This window comes from Chionomys nivalis, chromosome 21 (genome assembly GCF_950005125.1).
Source record: "Chionomys nivalis chromosome 21, mChiNiv1.1, whole genome shotgun sequence".
Taxonomy (NCBI): Eukaryota; Metazoa; Chordata; class Mammalia; order Rodentia; family Cricetidae; genus Chionomys; species Chionomys nivalis.
The window spans coordinates 21,315,363-21,332,072 of NC_080106.1; the positions used below are offsets into that span (position 1 = coordinate 21,315,363).

The 16,710-nt window shown below is 46.3% G+C and overlaps 1 pseudogene; it reads left to right on the top strand.

Moving 5' to 3' along the window:
* The first annotated feature begins 7,397 nt into the window (after positions 1 to 7,397).
* Positions 7,398 to 9,671, top strand: LOC130863950 (cocaine esterase-like; annotated as a pseudogene).
* Positions 9,672 to 16,710: the final 7,039 nt, after the last annotated feature.

Consider the following 16,710-nt stretch of genomic DNA (forward strand, 5'->3'; position numbering starts at 1 on the left):
GGCCCATTTTCTATTATTATAACAAAAGATCTGAACCAGCAACTTATAAAAAGAAGAGTTTCTGAGCTAGCAAGACGGCTCAGCCATTAAAGGCACATGCCATCAAGCCTGACAACATGAATTTGAACCCAGAACCTACACAGTAGAAGAAGAGAACTTACTTCCCACATTGTCCCTCACATGTGTTCTGTGGTTCATACACACACACACACATGAATAAATGTAAAACTTTTTTTTAAAAGAAAGTTTTTTCTCTAAACTCAGTTTTAAGACAGAAAACTCTAAAATTGGATACCTTCTCCTAATGGGACACTAGACTGGCTCACAACACAGCAGAGAGCCTAAAGGAAAACATCCAAGTAAGAGGCAATGATGTGGGATATCCTCCTGTATATGTGTTGCTTTTATTGGCTAATGAACAAAGCTGCCTTGGTCTACATCAGGGCAGAATATAGCCAGGCTGGAAAAGATAGAGAAAGAGAGCAGGCAGAGTCAGAGAGACACAGTGTAGCTGCCGTAGGAGAAGGACATGCCAGAACCTTACCCGGTAGGCCACAGCCTCATGGCAATACACAGATGGATGGAAATGGGTTAATTGAAGATGTAACAGCTAGATAGAACTATGCTAGAGTCATTGGCCAAACAGTGTTTTAATTAATACAGTTTCTGTGTGATTTTTCAGGCCTGGGCAGCCGGGAAACAAGCAGTCTCCTTTTACAAGGCAAACACAGTGGCTTCCCGTGCTATTTGACAGTTGAACTCTGAGGTTTATTGGAACTGCACTAACCCCTGTCAAGAGCAGTGAATCCAGGGCCTAATTACCCCTCACCAGGTCCCACCTCATAGAGATTCCATCACTTCTAACCATTTCCACAACACAGATAAAGCTTCTAGCACATGAACCTTGGCAGGATATGCATTACCTAATTATAAGTCACGGCACCATGTCTACTCCTGAGGGTTTTGCCCTTGTGGTGGGGCTCGCCTCAGGGGCTCGCCTCAGGGGCTCGCCTCAGGGGTTCACCTCAACACTCTCCTCTGTGCTGCCTAGTTTCCTGTCAACTTTTCCACAAGCTGGGAGTTAAATGAAAGGAAGGAACCTCCATCGAGAAAATGCCTCCATGAGTTCCTGCTGTGGGGCATTTTCTTAATTAGTGATTGTTGGGGGAGGGCCCAGCCCATTGTGGGTGGTGTCATCCCTGGGCTGGTGATCCTGGGTTCTATAAGAAAGCAGGCTGAGCAAGCCATGAGGAGCAAGCCAGTAAGCAGCACCCTCCATGGCCTCTGCATCAGCTCCTGCCTCCAGGTTCCTGCCTTGTTTGAGTTCCGTCCTGACTTCCTTTGATGATGAACAGTGATATGGATGTGTAAGCTAAATAAACCCATTCCTCCCCAAGGTACTTTGGTCACTGTGTTTCATCACAGCAATAGTGACCCTAAGACACCTCCCCGCTTAGGACAAAGCAGCAGAGACTGGGTTCACACATAGAAGTGAAGGCAGGAAACAAACCCTAAGAATGTAGAACTTACAGCTCCCAGGTCTCAGCCACTGTGGCCATTAATTATGGAAAATGTAAAGGCCCCAGGCCTTAGATATTGACCCTGAAGACAGTATCCACCCATCACTGGCATTTAAAGCAACCTACCCTCCATTTTCAGTGTGATACAATCCTGCAGCTGTAACCCCTGCACCAAGGAAGCTAGGCAGGAAGATCTCAGCCCCAGGTCAGAAGCAGAGGGAAGAAGTGAGACTATGAGCAAAGGGGTCAAGACCATGATGGGGACACCCACAGAAACACCTGACCTCAGCTAGGGGGAGCTCACTGACTCTGGACTGACAGCAGGGAACCTGCATAGGTCCAAACTAGGCCCTCTGAATGTGGGTGACAGTTCTGTGTCTGGGCAGTCTGTGGGGCCACTGGCATTGGGACCAGAACTTATCCCTAATGCTTTAACTGACTTTTTGAAGCCCATTCTCTTTGGAGGGATACCTTGCTCAGCCGAGATATAGGGGAGAAGGCCTTGGTCCTGCCTCAAAGTGATGTGTCAGACTTTGTTGACTCCCCAGGGGAGACCTTACCTTCTCTGAGGAGTGGATGGGGGTGGGGTGGAGAGAGCAGGTGGGGGAGCAGGAGGAAGGGCGGGAGTGGGAACTGGGATTGGTATGTAAAATGAGAAAAGATTGTTTTAAAATATAAAAAGAAAAGAAGGAAGGAAAGAAAGAAGGAAGGAAGGAAAGAAGGAAGGAAGGAAGGAAGGAAGGAAGGAAGAAAGGAAGGAAGGAAGAAAGGAAGGTCAAAGCATATATATATTTAAAAAAAGAAACGGGGGGGGGGGAATGAGTGGAAGGCAGAGAGGAGGTGGGGGAGGGGTTTGGAGGAAAGGAGGGAGGGGAAACTGCAGTCAGGATGTAAAATAAATAAAATTTAAAAAAAAAAGAAAGAGAAGTTAAGCAAAATGCACTCTACAGCCTAAAAAAGAAAAAGTGTTAGGAATATTCTTAAGACAAGCCTCTCCGCTGACGCAAAAAATTCCAATCAGACCAAATTAGATGCAGGACTAGGTATGTGCACAGGATGCTGATCCCTGAACCACCCTGCAGTAGGTAGAGAGGGCCCCGGGTAGGTTCCTTGTGTCCCATCTTCGGCCATTACTCCAGCGCCATTTGGTCTACAGACACTGCGAGGCCACACTTACTTGACCGCTGCACATCTACTAAAAGGGTCATCTATGAGATCTTCCCTGGTTGTGGGATTGTGATGGGAAACAGGAGATGGATCCAGACATGGCAAGGAGCAGAGGTTCCTACCCCCTACCTCTGTGGGGGCCTGATCATGCAGGGAGGTATCTTCCTGCCCTTCACAGTTCCCCTGCAACCTCAGGGTCACCTGACTTTCTCCCATTTGCCAGGGCATCCATGTGGGTAATTGTGTCAACCCCCTGTTGTCCCTAAATATTCCCTTTTCCCCGACCTCCCACGTCTCTCTTGCTTGACTAAAGTCCTCCATGTATATAACTAATCCCCCTATGTATGCATAAGCAGGTACACTAGCTTTTGCAAGCATGAATTAAAACCAAAGATTGATACTAGGATATCTTCCTCAATTATTTTCCCATTAATTTTTTGAGACAGGATCTCTGACTGAGCTTGGGTCTCACAGATTTACCTAGACTGGCTATCAAGATAGCACCCAGGATCTGTCTGTCCCCACCTCTCAGCACTGAGGTTACAAGTGCACACCGCCATGCCTGGCCTATGCCTGGCTTTTGTATGTTTGCAAGGGATCTGAGGTAAGGTACTCAGGCTTGTACAGCAAGCTTTACGCTAGCCCCCAGGTCTGGCTACTTTTTAAGACACATACATACATACATACATACATACATACATACACATAAATAAGTAAATAAATACACATTTATTTTATGTGTATGAATGCTTTGCCTGCACATGTGTTAACAGGTTTGGCTCCTTTTAATAAAGATTTATGGATATTTACACACATGACTTCATATGATCACTTGCTTTCAAACTTTAGAATTCAGACCTAGAGCAGAGTCACTGAGTCATGTGGAAAGTATGTTGAACCGTTAAGAAACTGTAGGGCTGGAGGCCAGCTCAATGGTAGAGCCCTTACCTAGGATGTGCAAAGCCCTGGGATTCAATGCCCAGTACCTCCAAAAAGAAAATAAAGCCAGATTAGGTGACACGGACCTGTAATCCTACTCAGAGGTCCGAGGCCAAAGATCACATGTCAAGACCTGCCTGAGCTACAGAGCAAATTCCAAGTCATCTGATAAACTTAGTAAGAGCCTGTTTCAAAATAAAAAGTCAAAAAGGGGGGGAGGTGAAGCTAGAGCTCATGGTGGAACACGTGTCTCGCACGTGAAAGACCTTAGGCCCAATCCCCAGAATCAGAAAGACAAAAAAAAAAAAAAGACAAATAAGGGAAAAAAAATAATGTTTAATCACCTTCAAAATGATCATCTCACACCAAGAGAGCATGAAGACGCCAGTTATCTTTGTGTCCTCGCCAATACTTAACCTAAGGGGCCTGAAATATTATATTGGATGGTATGGTTGCAGATGTTTCCCTAAATATTTAGTGTCTGCTTCTGAAGAGAGAAAGAGAGAGAGAGAGAGAGAGAGAGAGCTTTATTACTCTGGTATCACCTTACTTTGAGAGAAGATGGCGTTTTTTGTCACACTCTGGACCTAAGACACTCCACCCAGGCAGCAGGCAGCAGGAGCATGTGACAGCAAGGACTCCCTTGGCAGCAGGTCGGAAAGCAGAGAAAGCCAGAACTCAAGAAAATTGTCCTCTGATCTCCACACCTACATCTATGCATACCTTCATGCATGTATACATACATGTGCAAGCACACACACACACACCCCATACCACACATAATAATTAATAAGCAAATAAATTGTTCCTGTGATGCCTTCGTTCTGTGTTTTTAAATTTAGAACTTCACTAAACTAATGGATGAACTTTTAGATATATATGTCCTACAAAAAATAGTCTCCAAATGGAAACATAAAAAAGACCCAGAATAACCCAAATAATAATAAATAATAAAAATACTGCTGAACATCAGCATCCCTGAATTCAAGTTATACTACAGAGTTACAGTAATAAAAACAACACAGTACTAGAGTATAAATAGACACACTGATCAATAGATTATAACTGAGGACCCAGACATAAGCCTGCACTCATACAGCCCCCTGAATTTTGACAATACACATTAGAGAAAAGACAATATCTTCAATAAATGTTGCTGACCTTAACATGAGACCTGATATCCAGTATAGTAACACACTGGACTTATAGACTCGGGGAAGGATTATCTAAACAGAACTCTGGTAGTACATATTCAAGACCAACAATTGTCAAATGGGACCTCATGAAACTAAGCCTTCTGTACAGCAAAGGACACCATCATTGGAGTGGAGCGGTAGCCTACAGAACAGGAGAAAATCTTTACTGGCTATATATCTGAAAGAGGGCTGTTTTTTGGAACATAGAACAAACTCAAAAACAAAGAAAAGGAAAGAAGGAAGGAAGGAAGGAAGGAAGGAAGGAAGGAAGGAAGGAAGGAAGGAAGGAAGGAAGACTAAACACCAAAAAAGAAAAAAACAAACAAACAACTTAATTAAAAACTGGAACATGCTTCCGCAAAACCTGGGTTAAATTCCCACCACCCACATGGAAGTTCACAACTGTCTGTAACTGCAGGATCCAACACCCCAAACAGACATACATACAGGCAAAACACCAATAAAATAAAAATAAATAAATAAATAACTGGAGTGTGGAATTAAAAAGAGAGAAACAAAAGAAATACAAATAGCCAAGAAATATATATTTTTTTAATGTTCAACATCCATAGCCATCAGGGATATGTAAATTAAAAGTACCTTGAGATTTCATCTTACCCCAGTCAGAATGGTGAAGATCAGTTTAAAACGGAGGAAGAGGAAGAAGAGAGGAGAAAACAAATACAGGATTTATGTGAGTGCACACTGGAAAACTGGTGTGTCCACTATGAAAACCCAGTGTAGAGATTCCTCAGAACGTTAAAAATGGACGCTGGAGCCATGACTCAGCAGTTGAAAGCACCGGCTGCTCTTCCGGAGGACTGAAGTTTGGACCCAGCAGGACAGCTCACAACTGTTTGTGTTCCAGGTCCAAGGGAGACAATGCCCTCTTCTGACTTCCAAGGACACTGCATGCATTGGTACACAGATATGTAAGCAAAACACCCATGCACACAAAATAATGACTTAATTAGTTAATTTTTAAAACTAGAAATAAGGGCTGGAAAGATGGCTCGTGGGTCAAGAGCTCTGGCTCTTCTTCCAGAGGACCCAGGTTCAATTCCCAGCACCTACATGATAATTCCAGTTCCAGGGGATCCAACACCCTCTTCTAGCCCGGGCATCCGGCATGAAAGTGGTACACAGACATACATGCAGACAAAACAACCACACACATAAAATTAAGTTAAAATTTGAATATTAAAAATATTTTTAAAGGTGGGGAGAGGCTTGGTCCTGCCTCAACTTGATATACCAGACTTTCTTGACTCTCCATAAGACGTCTTACCCTTTCTTAGGAGTGGGTAAGGGGGTTGGGTGAGGGGTAAGGAGGGAGGGGAGTAGGAGGAAGGTAGGGAGTAGGAACTGTGGTTGGTATGTAAAGTGAAAAAGCTTTTAAATAAAATTTTAAAAAAAAATATTTTTAAAACTAGGAGCAAACACCTTTAATTTTAGCACTCACTGGTCAGGCAGAGGCAGGCAGGTATCTGTGAAGTTAAGTCACAGCAAGTTCCAGACCAGCCAAGGGTACACAGTGAGACCCTGTCTTTTAAAATAGCTGGAGACAGATCTATAAGTATGATCCAGCCATATCACCCTTGGGCATATCCCCAAAGGATTCTACATCCTACTGCAGAGACCCAGGTCAATGCTGATTGCTCCACAGAGGCATGCAGAACATTGCTGGGCTCTGAGCCTGTGAAGGACAAGACCTATGGGTCCAGGCTGGTTTTCAGGAGATACTATAGACCATCTAATGCTGAGTCCCCATATTCCTCCTCTGAGAAGTCAGCCTGAGGGGTTAGCTCCCCTCCAACCACACAGAGACCAGGATACTCCAGACTCTCTAGGAGATGTCCTGCCTCCTCCAAGGTAACAAAGCCTGGGAAGTCCCTGCCAATCCCTTCTGCCAACAGTCTCATGTTGCAAGTTTTTAAAACCATCCCGGCTCTGGCCCACCACCCCTCAGAGCGTCTGGTTTTCTGTCTTCTCTGTGGGGACAAGAACCATGTTCTACTCTCTTCATCCTGAGAATTGCTGAGGACCTCGAGGGTCAGAACCCATACCCCATCTCACATGGGCTGTTTCTCACATGAGCCAGCAAAGGTATACTCAGAACATCCCACTGTTTTCAGAACCCTGTGAACAGGTGGGGCAGCCCTCTGGGTGTCACCTCTCAGCATCAGGGAAGCTGTAACAATTTTATCCCCGCCCAATGAGATTTGCTGAGTGTCCCTACTCAGCTAGGTTGTTAAGAAAACTCTTCTCTCCCTGCCTAAAAGGATAAGCTATCTTTTCCTGATCCCTTTGCAGATGGTGTCCAGTCTGTCTAGATGTGAGCAGGAAGACTCAGAGTCCCTGGTGAACTGCTACGGGCCAAGAGGGAAGAGGAAATACTTGCTATCAATGGTCACGTCACGGATGTAGCATAAAGGGAAGAGGGTTTACGTGGCCTTCAACTTCTCGGGCACCTATCTCACCTCTAGGCCATGCTGTTTGATGTAGTACTGGATGCAAACTGACTATCCAAGCTTATGGACCCAGGCATGGATGGGATTTAGTGGATGAGTCAGGAATGGATATAAGTACCCAGAAGATATCAGAAAATGCCCAGGATGCGACTCTCCCTGGTGTTGTGGATGGAGCCTTTCTGCCCAGACACCCACAGGAGTTGCTTGTCTCTGCTGATTTTCTCCTGTCACCAGCATCACTGGTGTCAACAACGATGAGTTTGACTGGTTTCTGTCCACAGTGAGGTCCTCCCCTAAGTCCTCAAGCCTGGGAAGCCCTGGGAGGATGGCAGGGATTTGGAACATTCAACCCTAACTCAAGACCTCCCCCCTACTTCCCAGGGAATAAATATCTCTGACACCATGAAGGAAATGAACAGAGAGACCTTGCAGGCTTTTCTACGGAATTTATCAGTACAATTGGTAAAACTATTGGTGTTGGTCTACAAATGAACAGGAAGCTGTCAGTTCCTTGCCCAGGCTGAGATGCTCATAAAAATGGGATGTCTTTCTATATTCCTAGTTGTCTATCAGTGGGAAGAACCATGAATTTGCATCTTTCTTTCTATACCTCATGATACATAACTCAGATCTCCCTCCTGAGGCTGTTGTCTCCCTGCCCCAGACTCTGCCTAACTGCCTCTCCCTGTTCCCCCATACCAGATGCTACCTCCAGAGTTTGGGGACCTATAGGTGGAGGAATACATGAAAGCCACAAAAGATCCCCAGACCCTCCAAGCTCACTTCCTTGAGATGCTGGCCAACACCTTCTTCATGATCCCTGCACTACAAACAGCACACTTTCAATGTAAGCACACCTGGAACTGAGCCTGATGCCAAGGAGCCAGCTCAGAGCTTCGGGTCCCATGTGAATACTGTAGTGTGCAAGTCTCCACCCAAGACAGACGGGATCTCATTCTGTGGCTCGCGTTGCCCTGGATCTCATGGCAAACTGCCGGTGCCATCCTCCTGAATACTACGATGACAGGCATGAGCCACCATACCCGGCCCTACTCGGGTCTTTATTGGACTTCTGGTACCAATCATTTGACAGTCTTTATTTCTGTAAATCTTTATGACTACTCTAAGTGCCCAACATCTCCCTGATTTTACAGGTCAGGTTAATAATATTCAATGACTTGCTGAAACCACCCCGCTAAGAAAGCCAAGGTCACGATTTAACGGAAACCATGAGCCACAGCCTTGGCTCCACGCTGAGGCCACCTTCTCACCACTGGATTCCAGCCAGCTAGCTTGTAACCACGGGTTAAGAAGAAGAGTTTCATGTGGGGAGTCACAGTGTGTCTTCACCCCCCAGGTTCCCAGGCACCTGTCTACTTATGAATTCCGGCATCAGCCCAGCTTCTTCAAGGATATCAAGCTGCCCCACGTGAAAGCTGACCATACGAACAAGATTTCTTTTGTCTTTGGATCTTTCTGTGGTGACAAGAGTGAGTCTTCCTCAATCCCCAGGAGTTGGACTGCTGGGAGGTGACTGCTCTCACTGTCCAGCTGAGGAAACTATAGCTCAGAGAATGATTAAGACCAGGTGTGTACAGACTACAGCTCAAAAGACCACAACAGGACTGGAATCTAAGTTCCTCCTCACTGCAAACTATGGTCCCCCAACTTGTGCCCACCCTGGCCAACCACAGTGTCTGGCATGAGAACTGAGGGAAGTGCTTCAAAGGCAAAATTGTTCCCTAAATAACTTCCCAGTATAACATAGAAATAGGGCATTCAGAGGAACGAATGAGTCCAAAGTAGATTCAAGTAGGGACTTGATGAGGGATTTCCCTCTGTATGCTGTGCAGAGCTATAGGGAACAGAGCTAGGCAGGGAAAACTAAACTGAATGCTGGGAAAAAGAAGGGCGGAGTCAGAGAGAAGCCATGTAACCCTGCCGGAGCCAGACAGAACTTTAGCCAGTAAGCCACAGCCACGTGGCGATACACAGATTAATAGAAATGGGTTAAATTCAGATATAAGAGTTAGCCAATAAGAAGCTAGAAGCTAATGGGCCAAGCAGTGATTTAATTAATACAGTTTCTGTGTGATTATTTTGGGGTTAAGCGACAGGGAACCAACAAATGGCTGCCCTCCTCCTACAGGGACTGGGTCACATAAAGGTAAACTAAGGAAGAGGAGCTCCTACATCCTGAGTGGTAAGGAAGAGAAGGACCCAGGTTTAAGGCCCAAGGTGAGGTTATACCTGAGACACTGAGTATAGAACATGAGCAGGTAGCTGAACAGGGTAGCTGGGATCTTGTCTTCTTCCTGTCCACAGTTGACTTCACTAAGGAGGAGGAAATACTGAAAGAGTCCTTTTATTGGGCCTAACCCAAAAGAGGCAGTATGGTTGGTGGTCTCCCAATTAACTCTCTGCCCTGACTGCTTCTGTGGCCTGGGAAGGAACGTTTGAACCCATAACAATCATTTGTGTGAACCAGGCATCTTCCCTCTTTTTTATTTATTTATTTATTTATTTATTTATTTATTTATTTATTTATTATGTATACAACATTCCTTCCATGTATGCTTGCACGTCAGAAGAGGGCATCAGATCTCATTACAGATGGTTGTGAGCCACCATGTGGTTGCTGGGAATTGAACTCAGGACCTCTAGAAGAGCAGGCAGTGCTCTTAACCTCTGGGCCATCTCTCCAGCCCGGCATCTTCCCTCTTAACCACCAATCACAATCTTTAAGGATTGTGTTGTGAACCAATCACGGCTTTGCCTCTTATCCCAGGTCACAGCTGCCCATCCCCTAGACCACCAGGAGAAAGGCTCGCAAGTGGAAGCAGCTGCAGGGTCATCTAGGGTCTGTAAAGGCTCGTGACAGCAAACATCTGGTGCAAACTGGTTTCCAACCGAAGCTGTCTATGCCTTCTGCAGCCAAGGCAATCAATTGTAATGTTTGTATGGTTGTCTCAAGGTATCCATGGAACATTCAAGATGGCTGGTGTCAGCATCGGCGTAGTCTGGCTGGTTCCTGGACTGAGAGTCCTTTCACCCCAGGTTTCCAGGACAGCAAGAGAGCCCGTCAGCTGCTAATTAATGAGTCAAGTTGCCCATCCCTAATGTTTGCTTATTTATGGAAAAACTAAAACAGTGAAGTGCTTACAGTATAGATTTAAAGAACTTGACATTACACTGCATTGCAGTGACAGTGATTTTACCAGATTTTATCAGCGCTTTAACAGTGCTTACAGCTGCCCAGAGTCACCTTGGGAGGTGGGTGCCCTTCTCCTGCCTCATGAAGGGACTATTTCTGCTATCTCCAAGAGGCAGAAGAAGCCACATAATGCCTTTGAAGGAGACTAAAGAAGGCATGGGAGAGAGGAAAGGAAGGGCCATACCCTGCCTGATGGTCACAGGCTTCTGATGACTTCTTTCCAATAAGGACCTGTCTCCTGTAGCTCCTACCTTGCTCAGTCCCAACCAGTGCCACACCTAAGCCCTCAGGTCCAGTGTCCTACCTGGGTGAGGCCTTGATAACTGACTACCTGCCATTGTGGCAGAGGACAGCCTCCGTAGCAGAGTCCTGTAGCAAACAAAAGAGGCCCATGAGGCGGGCGTGGGTTGGACTGAATTCATACATGACTAAGTACCACAGTCTGTGGGCTTCTGCTTTCCTCCTTCAGGCCCAGGGTAAGACTCCAGGCAACAACAAGGGCCAAATCACAGAACAGTAGCGACTGAGACTGCAGAAGGGAAGGTGCCAGAGAGGCAGATGCTGGGGGGAGAGGGGGTGTTGACATCACAGAAACCATGCACTCACCTAGCGTGTCTAAAGCTCCAAAGATGGGTCCCTGGGAAACAGCAGGAGATCGAGGATGAATGGGGAGAGTCAAGAGTAAGAAGATGGGGAAGCTGGGGGTCAACAGACATGGTAGCTGAGGTGGGACTTGGAACATGTCCCTCCTGTGTTTGTGACTGGAGTTGCCACTGGCTGTCAATATTACAATAAGAGTAACTTCACACTATGGTTTCTCGCTGTCTGTGGCTTTCTCTCGGCCAGGGAAGCACTGTTACATTTCCCCAGTGGAGCCCGAGCAAGATTATTAGTCCTGGGGAATGCAGAGGAGTCTGCAGTAAATCTCAAACTGATCTGAGTGGCCTCTGGGTTCTCTTTACCCCATACATGCTACTAGAACAAAGACGTGCTTTGATTTTTAGAGAAAGGGTAGTGTGCTGTGTCTGCCAGGAAACCTCTGGGCTGGTATCAGAAACTCTGGCCAGGCACGGGTACCATGCCTGGGTGTGTTCTTGGTGTTTTATCTTCTCTTGCCAGGAGCTTCTAGTGTGGGAACTGATTGCCTACTCCCAACTTATCACAGTTTAAGCTAACCTGCCCAGCCCAAGGCCACAGTCACCTCCTCTCTGCTGGCCACCCCTGCCTAGCTCCTGTCTTTCCTGCTATCTTAATTGGGATTATTTTTGCTGTGATAAAACTCCATGGCCAAAAGCAACGTAGAGAGGAAAGGTTTGTGTGGTTTTACTCTTCTGCATCACAGTTCATCACTGAAGACAGAGTGGGAACTCAAACAGGGCAGGCACCTAGATGCGGGAGCTGATGCAGAGGCTGTGGAGGGGACCAAAGCTTGCCAGCTTGCTCTCTATGGATAATTCAGTAGGCTATCCTATAGCACCTAAAACCACTAGCCCAGGGATGGTACCACCCTCTATGGGCTGGACCCTCCCACATCTATCACTAATTTAAATATGCCCTACAGGCTTGCCTACAGCCTGATCTTATGGAGGCTTTTTCTCAACTGAAGCTTCCTCCTCTCAGATGACTCTAGCTGTGTTGAGTTGACATAAAACCAGTTAGCACAACCACCATTGCTGAGTTCCTTACTGAGTAGTGGTTCTCAATCTTCTTAATGCTGAGACCCTTTTATACAGTTCCTTGTGTTGTGGTGGCCTCCCAATCATAAAAGTATTTCATTGCTACTTCATAACTGTAGTTTTGCTACTGTTATGAATCGTAATGTAAATATCTGATTGCAGGATATCTGATGGCAACCCACAGTGGGATGCTGACCCACAGGTTGAGAACCGCTGTTGTATAGACTAAGATCTGGAGGGAGGAAGAGTTCCCTGAGCCTTAAGGCTCCCTTTTAAAATAAGATTCTGACCAGGCCTGCTGATACACATCCCAGTACTCAAGAGGAGGACAAGAGAATTGGGAGATTCAGGGTAAACTAGCCTCTTCTACAAAGAAAAATATGAAACCACACTGGCTTCATCACACCCTGTTCCCAAAACCACAAAGTAAAAATCCAGTGATGGGGACAGAACGCGTGTGAAAGAGGGGAAAATGTGTGAAGCCAATGATAGGTGACAAAACAGGAACAGGACAAAGCAAACAGGAACAGGACCTCCTGAAAGGCCAAACTGCAGGTGGCAAGGAGACAGTCATACTTCCACGACAAGATTTTTTCCAATAATTTTATTAATTTTTTTCATTTATTTTACATACCAACCAGTTTCCCCCTCCCTCCTCTCTTCCTGTTCTCTCTCCCCACCTCCCATCTACTCCCACCCATCCCCTCTTTGTTCAGAAAGGGGCAGGCCTCCCATGGGAGTCAACAAAGCAGGGCATATCAAGTTGAGACGGGACCAAGCTCCTCTGGTTAAGGCTGAGCAAGGCATCCTAGCATGGGGAATAGGTTCCAAGAAGTCAGCTCATGTACCAGGGACGGTCCTGATCCCACTGCTTGGGGCCCCACAAACAGATCAAGCTACACACCTATCACCCACATGTGGTGGGTCTAGCTGTTGGCCCAGAGTTCATGAGCTCCCACAAGCTCAGGTCACCTGCCATGACGAGATCTTTTTAAGTTTTTCCGTTTTAATTTATTATCGTTAATATTATTATTATTCCTTTTTCTCTTAAATTTTGCTTTATTTGGGGGGTGTTCAGTTGCGACGGGATGAGGAAATGAAAGGGATCAAGATACATGATGTAAAAACACACATAGAATTAATTTTTTTAAAAAAGAAAATGAAGTGCCTGCATTGCCCACCATGACCACCAGAGGGCAGGCAAGGATAGCATTCTGACCTGGCTCAGGCGCTAAGAGCTCTTCCCTCAGTCTGAGGCAGTGCTTGCTGCAAAAGCTTCATGAGGGAGCTTCTGCACAGGGCGCTTCACCAAAGGCGAGTGCACAGGGCACTTTTTAGACGTTTGGTGGCCTTATTTTGTAAGAGCTTTGTTGGGGAGTGTCTACACACATTTAAATTCAACCATTTTAAAATTTGACTAATTGAGGAGTGTAACCACCCCCAAATACATACCCTGTTTCTTTCTCTTCAAAAAGTTCCCTCCTGCCCCGTGTGTTAATCATTTCCCTGAACTCTGCCCCCTGGCAACCACCTCACCCTTTTCCTATGGTTGTAAGTTTGCCTTGTCTATCACAATACAAAAGGAACCGTTTGTAACTGGCTCTGCCTTCACCTCCTGCTTTTGAGATTTAAGAAGTAGCTCGTTCCTTTCATTAGAGTGGCTTCCCTGTGTGCTCGCACCACACCCTGCCCTCTCACCAACTGATGAGATAAATACATCTGAGTGGATGGGGGCAGGGATTATTAATGACTGTGTGTAGGCAAAATGCAATGCTCTGTTTCTTTCGGATGAACTGAGAGCAGGCCTCCGAATCATGAAACAAGTGCGTGTTCACTCAACTTTTTAAAAAGTTGCCCAACTGCCTTTTCATCCCCAGCCAGCTGTTCCATGTCCTCTCTCAGCCTACCAAGGGCTACCATTACAAGTGTGTCCCACACCATGTCTCGTGGTTTTATAGTTTTAAATCTGATTATGACGGATGGGCATGCAGTGGTGTCTCATTGCAGATGCTCTCTGAATCTTCTTCTCTATACCCCACTTCTGTTGGTGCGCACCACACACACACACACACACACACACACACACACATATATACCCCTGAAAATACCCTGAGAGTTTTCTTTATTCCACTTGTTTGCCGTGCACCCCCCACCCTCCTCCCCCCACCCCTCCCCCACCCCCGCCCCTCCCCTCTCCCCCCCCCATCTGCGCTCTATGCACTACCATACAGTTCGCGAGCTTCAGGCAAGGGGCTGGAGGTTGAGAAAACACAGAGAGAGAGAGACAGAGAGACAGACATACGAACCTTTTTTTTTTTTTTTTACTGGTACAAAAACCCTTTTTTAATAGCACCATGGAGGCTTAAATACCCAGCAGTCAATGGCCAACAGGTGAAAATCCCATCCTCTGATCCTCTAGGCAAGGCACAGCTTTTAGTAACTCCAATTAGAAGGCTCTAGCAGGGAAGAGCAGCTGAAGGCCAGGACTCCAACTGGTCCCAACACTTGTTTACTCTGGTCTTGGTCATTGGTGATACAGGGCCTCTAAATGATGGTGAAGTATTTGACAGAGTTGTGGCTCAGGGTTAGGGACAAGTACCAGACTGTTCAGTTAACAGGAAGAAACTAGCCAGACAGACAGGGACAAGTACCAGACTGTTCAGTTAACAGGAAGAAACTAGCCAGACAGTGGTGTGGGACACCTTTAATCCCAACACTTGGGAGGCAGAGGCAGGTGGATCTCTGTGGGTTTGAGGCCAGCCTGGTCTACGGAGTAAATTCCAAGACAGCCAAGGCTACACAGAGAAACTCTGTCTTGAAAAACCAAAAAGAAGAAAGGAAAAAAGCAAGAAATGAAGGAGAGAGAGACAGACAGACAGAGAGGAAAGAAGGAAGAGAAGGAAACTAGGAAACTAGTTCCATGACCCTGAGCTGGTAGAGCTGGAATCTCTCAATCCCCACAGCCCAATTGTTCATTAGGTCAGGGACTTCAGAGCAGAGAGTGAATTGGTCAGGCAGGGCTGGAACCTTGGTTTGAACCAGAGTGTGTTAAAAAGAGAGAGAGAGAGAGAGAAAGAGAGAGAGAGAGAGAGAGAGCAACTTGACTATGCTGAGCAGAGTCAAGGAGAAGCAATGACTGTTGTGTGCTGATCACTCAGGTCAGGGTAAGCGCTAAATGCCCCTGTAAAGCCCCTGAGAAGAAACCCGGACAGCACTGCACCCTCCACCTGCAAAGTTAGGATACAGAGGCCATAGCCAGTTTTCAGGGGGCAATAAGACCATTTAGGATTGAGCCCCACATCATTACCTCAGGGAATCAGGCTCCTGGGCACAGCCTGGGTTACTTATAATCCTCACAGACTTCTGAAACTAGGAAGTGAAATTTTAAAGATTTGCCAAGTAAGATAAGTGACCTTGAACTGGATTTCAACTATGGGGTGAGGGGCCTTGGAAAGTTCTAGTTTCCAATGCATTTCAAATGAAAAAGAGCCATGACTAAGTAGGAATGAGCTGTGCGGAACCTCAGACCTGAACAGGAAAGAATGGGAACCTTTAGCGAGGTCCTAGGCAGCCATGTGTCCTGAAAGCAAGGTAATATTTTCCTTAACAAGATAAAAGGCTCACTCAGAGTAAACATATGTGCATGCCTTTGTTCAAATAATTCCCTTCGCCCCAACCAAAGGTCACTTCCATTTCTCCATCTGTGGACATCCTAGCGGTTCTCCCACTCTGGACTTTCAGCTTCTGCTTTCCCTGTCCTGCCAGCTTCTCTAGTCACAACTTTCTGCTCCCTCATCTTCACCCCCAGCCCCTCTAGTGAACTCCTGACTACAGGACAGTGCAGGAGCGTGAAGGGTGCCTCACGTCTTGGAGAAGCTTGAGAGGCAGGATCTCTCTGCTCCACACCCCTGCAGGATCCTCCTCCCCCGATCTCATCTGCGCTTGCAGATCAGGTGAAAGGAAACTTCTAGGAGGGACTAGAAGGAGAGAAAAGAGAGACAGTCGCCGGTGATCTTAGTTTTGCTGTGAGGAGGAGAGAAAATGGGGCAAAGTGCAGTTTGCATAGTACAGTGTAGTTTTGTGCGTTTGTGGCACTGGAGATTAACCGAGGCCTCCTGTGTGCTAGGCAGGCCTTCTACTCCTGAGCTATATCCCCTGATCTGAATGGGTTATCTAGATGAGGGTGCGTTTGCAGCTGGTGAGAGAGACACAAGAGATGCTGGAGTTACAGAAGAGATAGCCCAAGGAAGATCAGAGGGAACCTGGGGCTGGTGTCCATGCATGGATTTCAGATAGAGGCTAGGATGAGGCAAACAAGGACAGTGTAAGAAATTCTGTGGTCCCTTGTTTACTGACCTTGAACAAGGGTGCCTCTAAATTTTCTGCTTGAACAAACATGGAGGAGCACGCCTGGTACAGCTCTTAGGATGTGAAAGGCAGAAGAACATGGGTCTGAGGCCAACCTGGCCTAATTGTGAGAACTTGTATTAAAAAAAAAATGCTACAGGGCATTAAAGAGAAAGCATA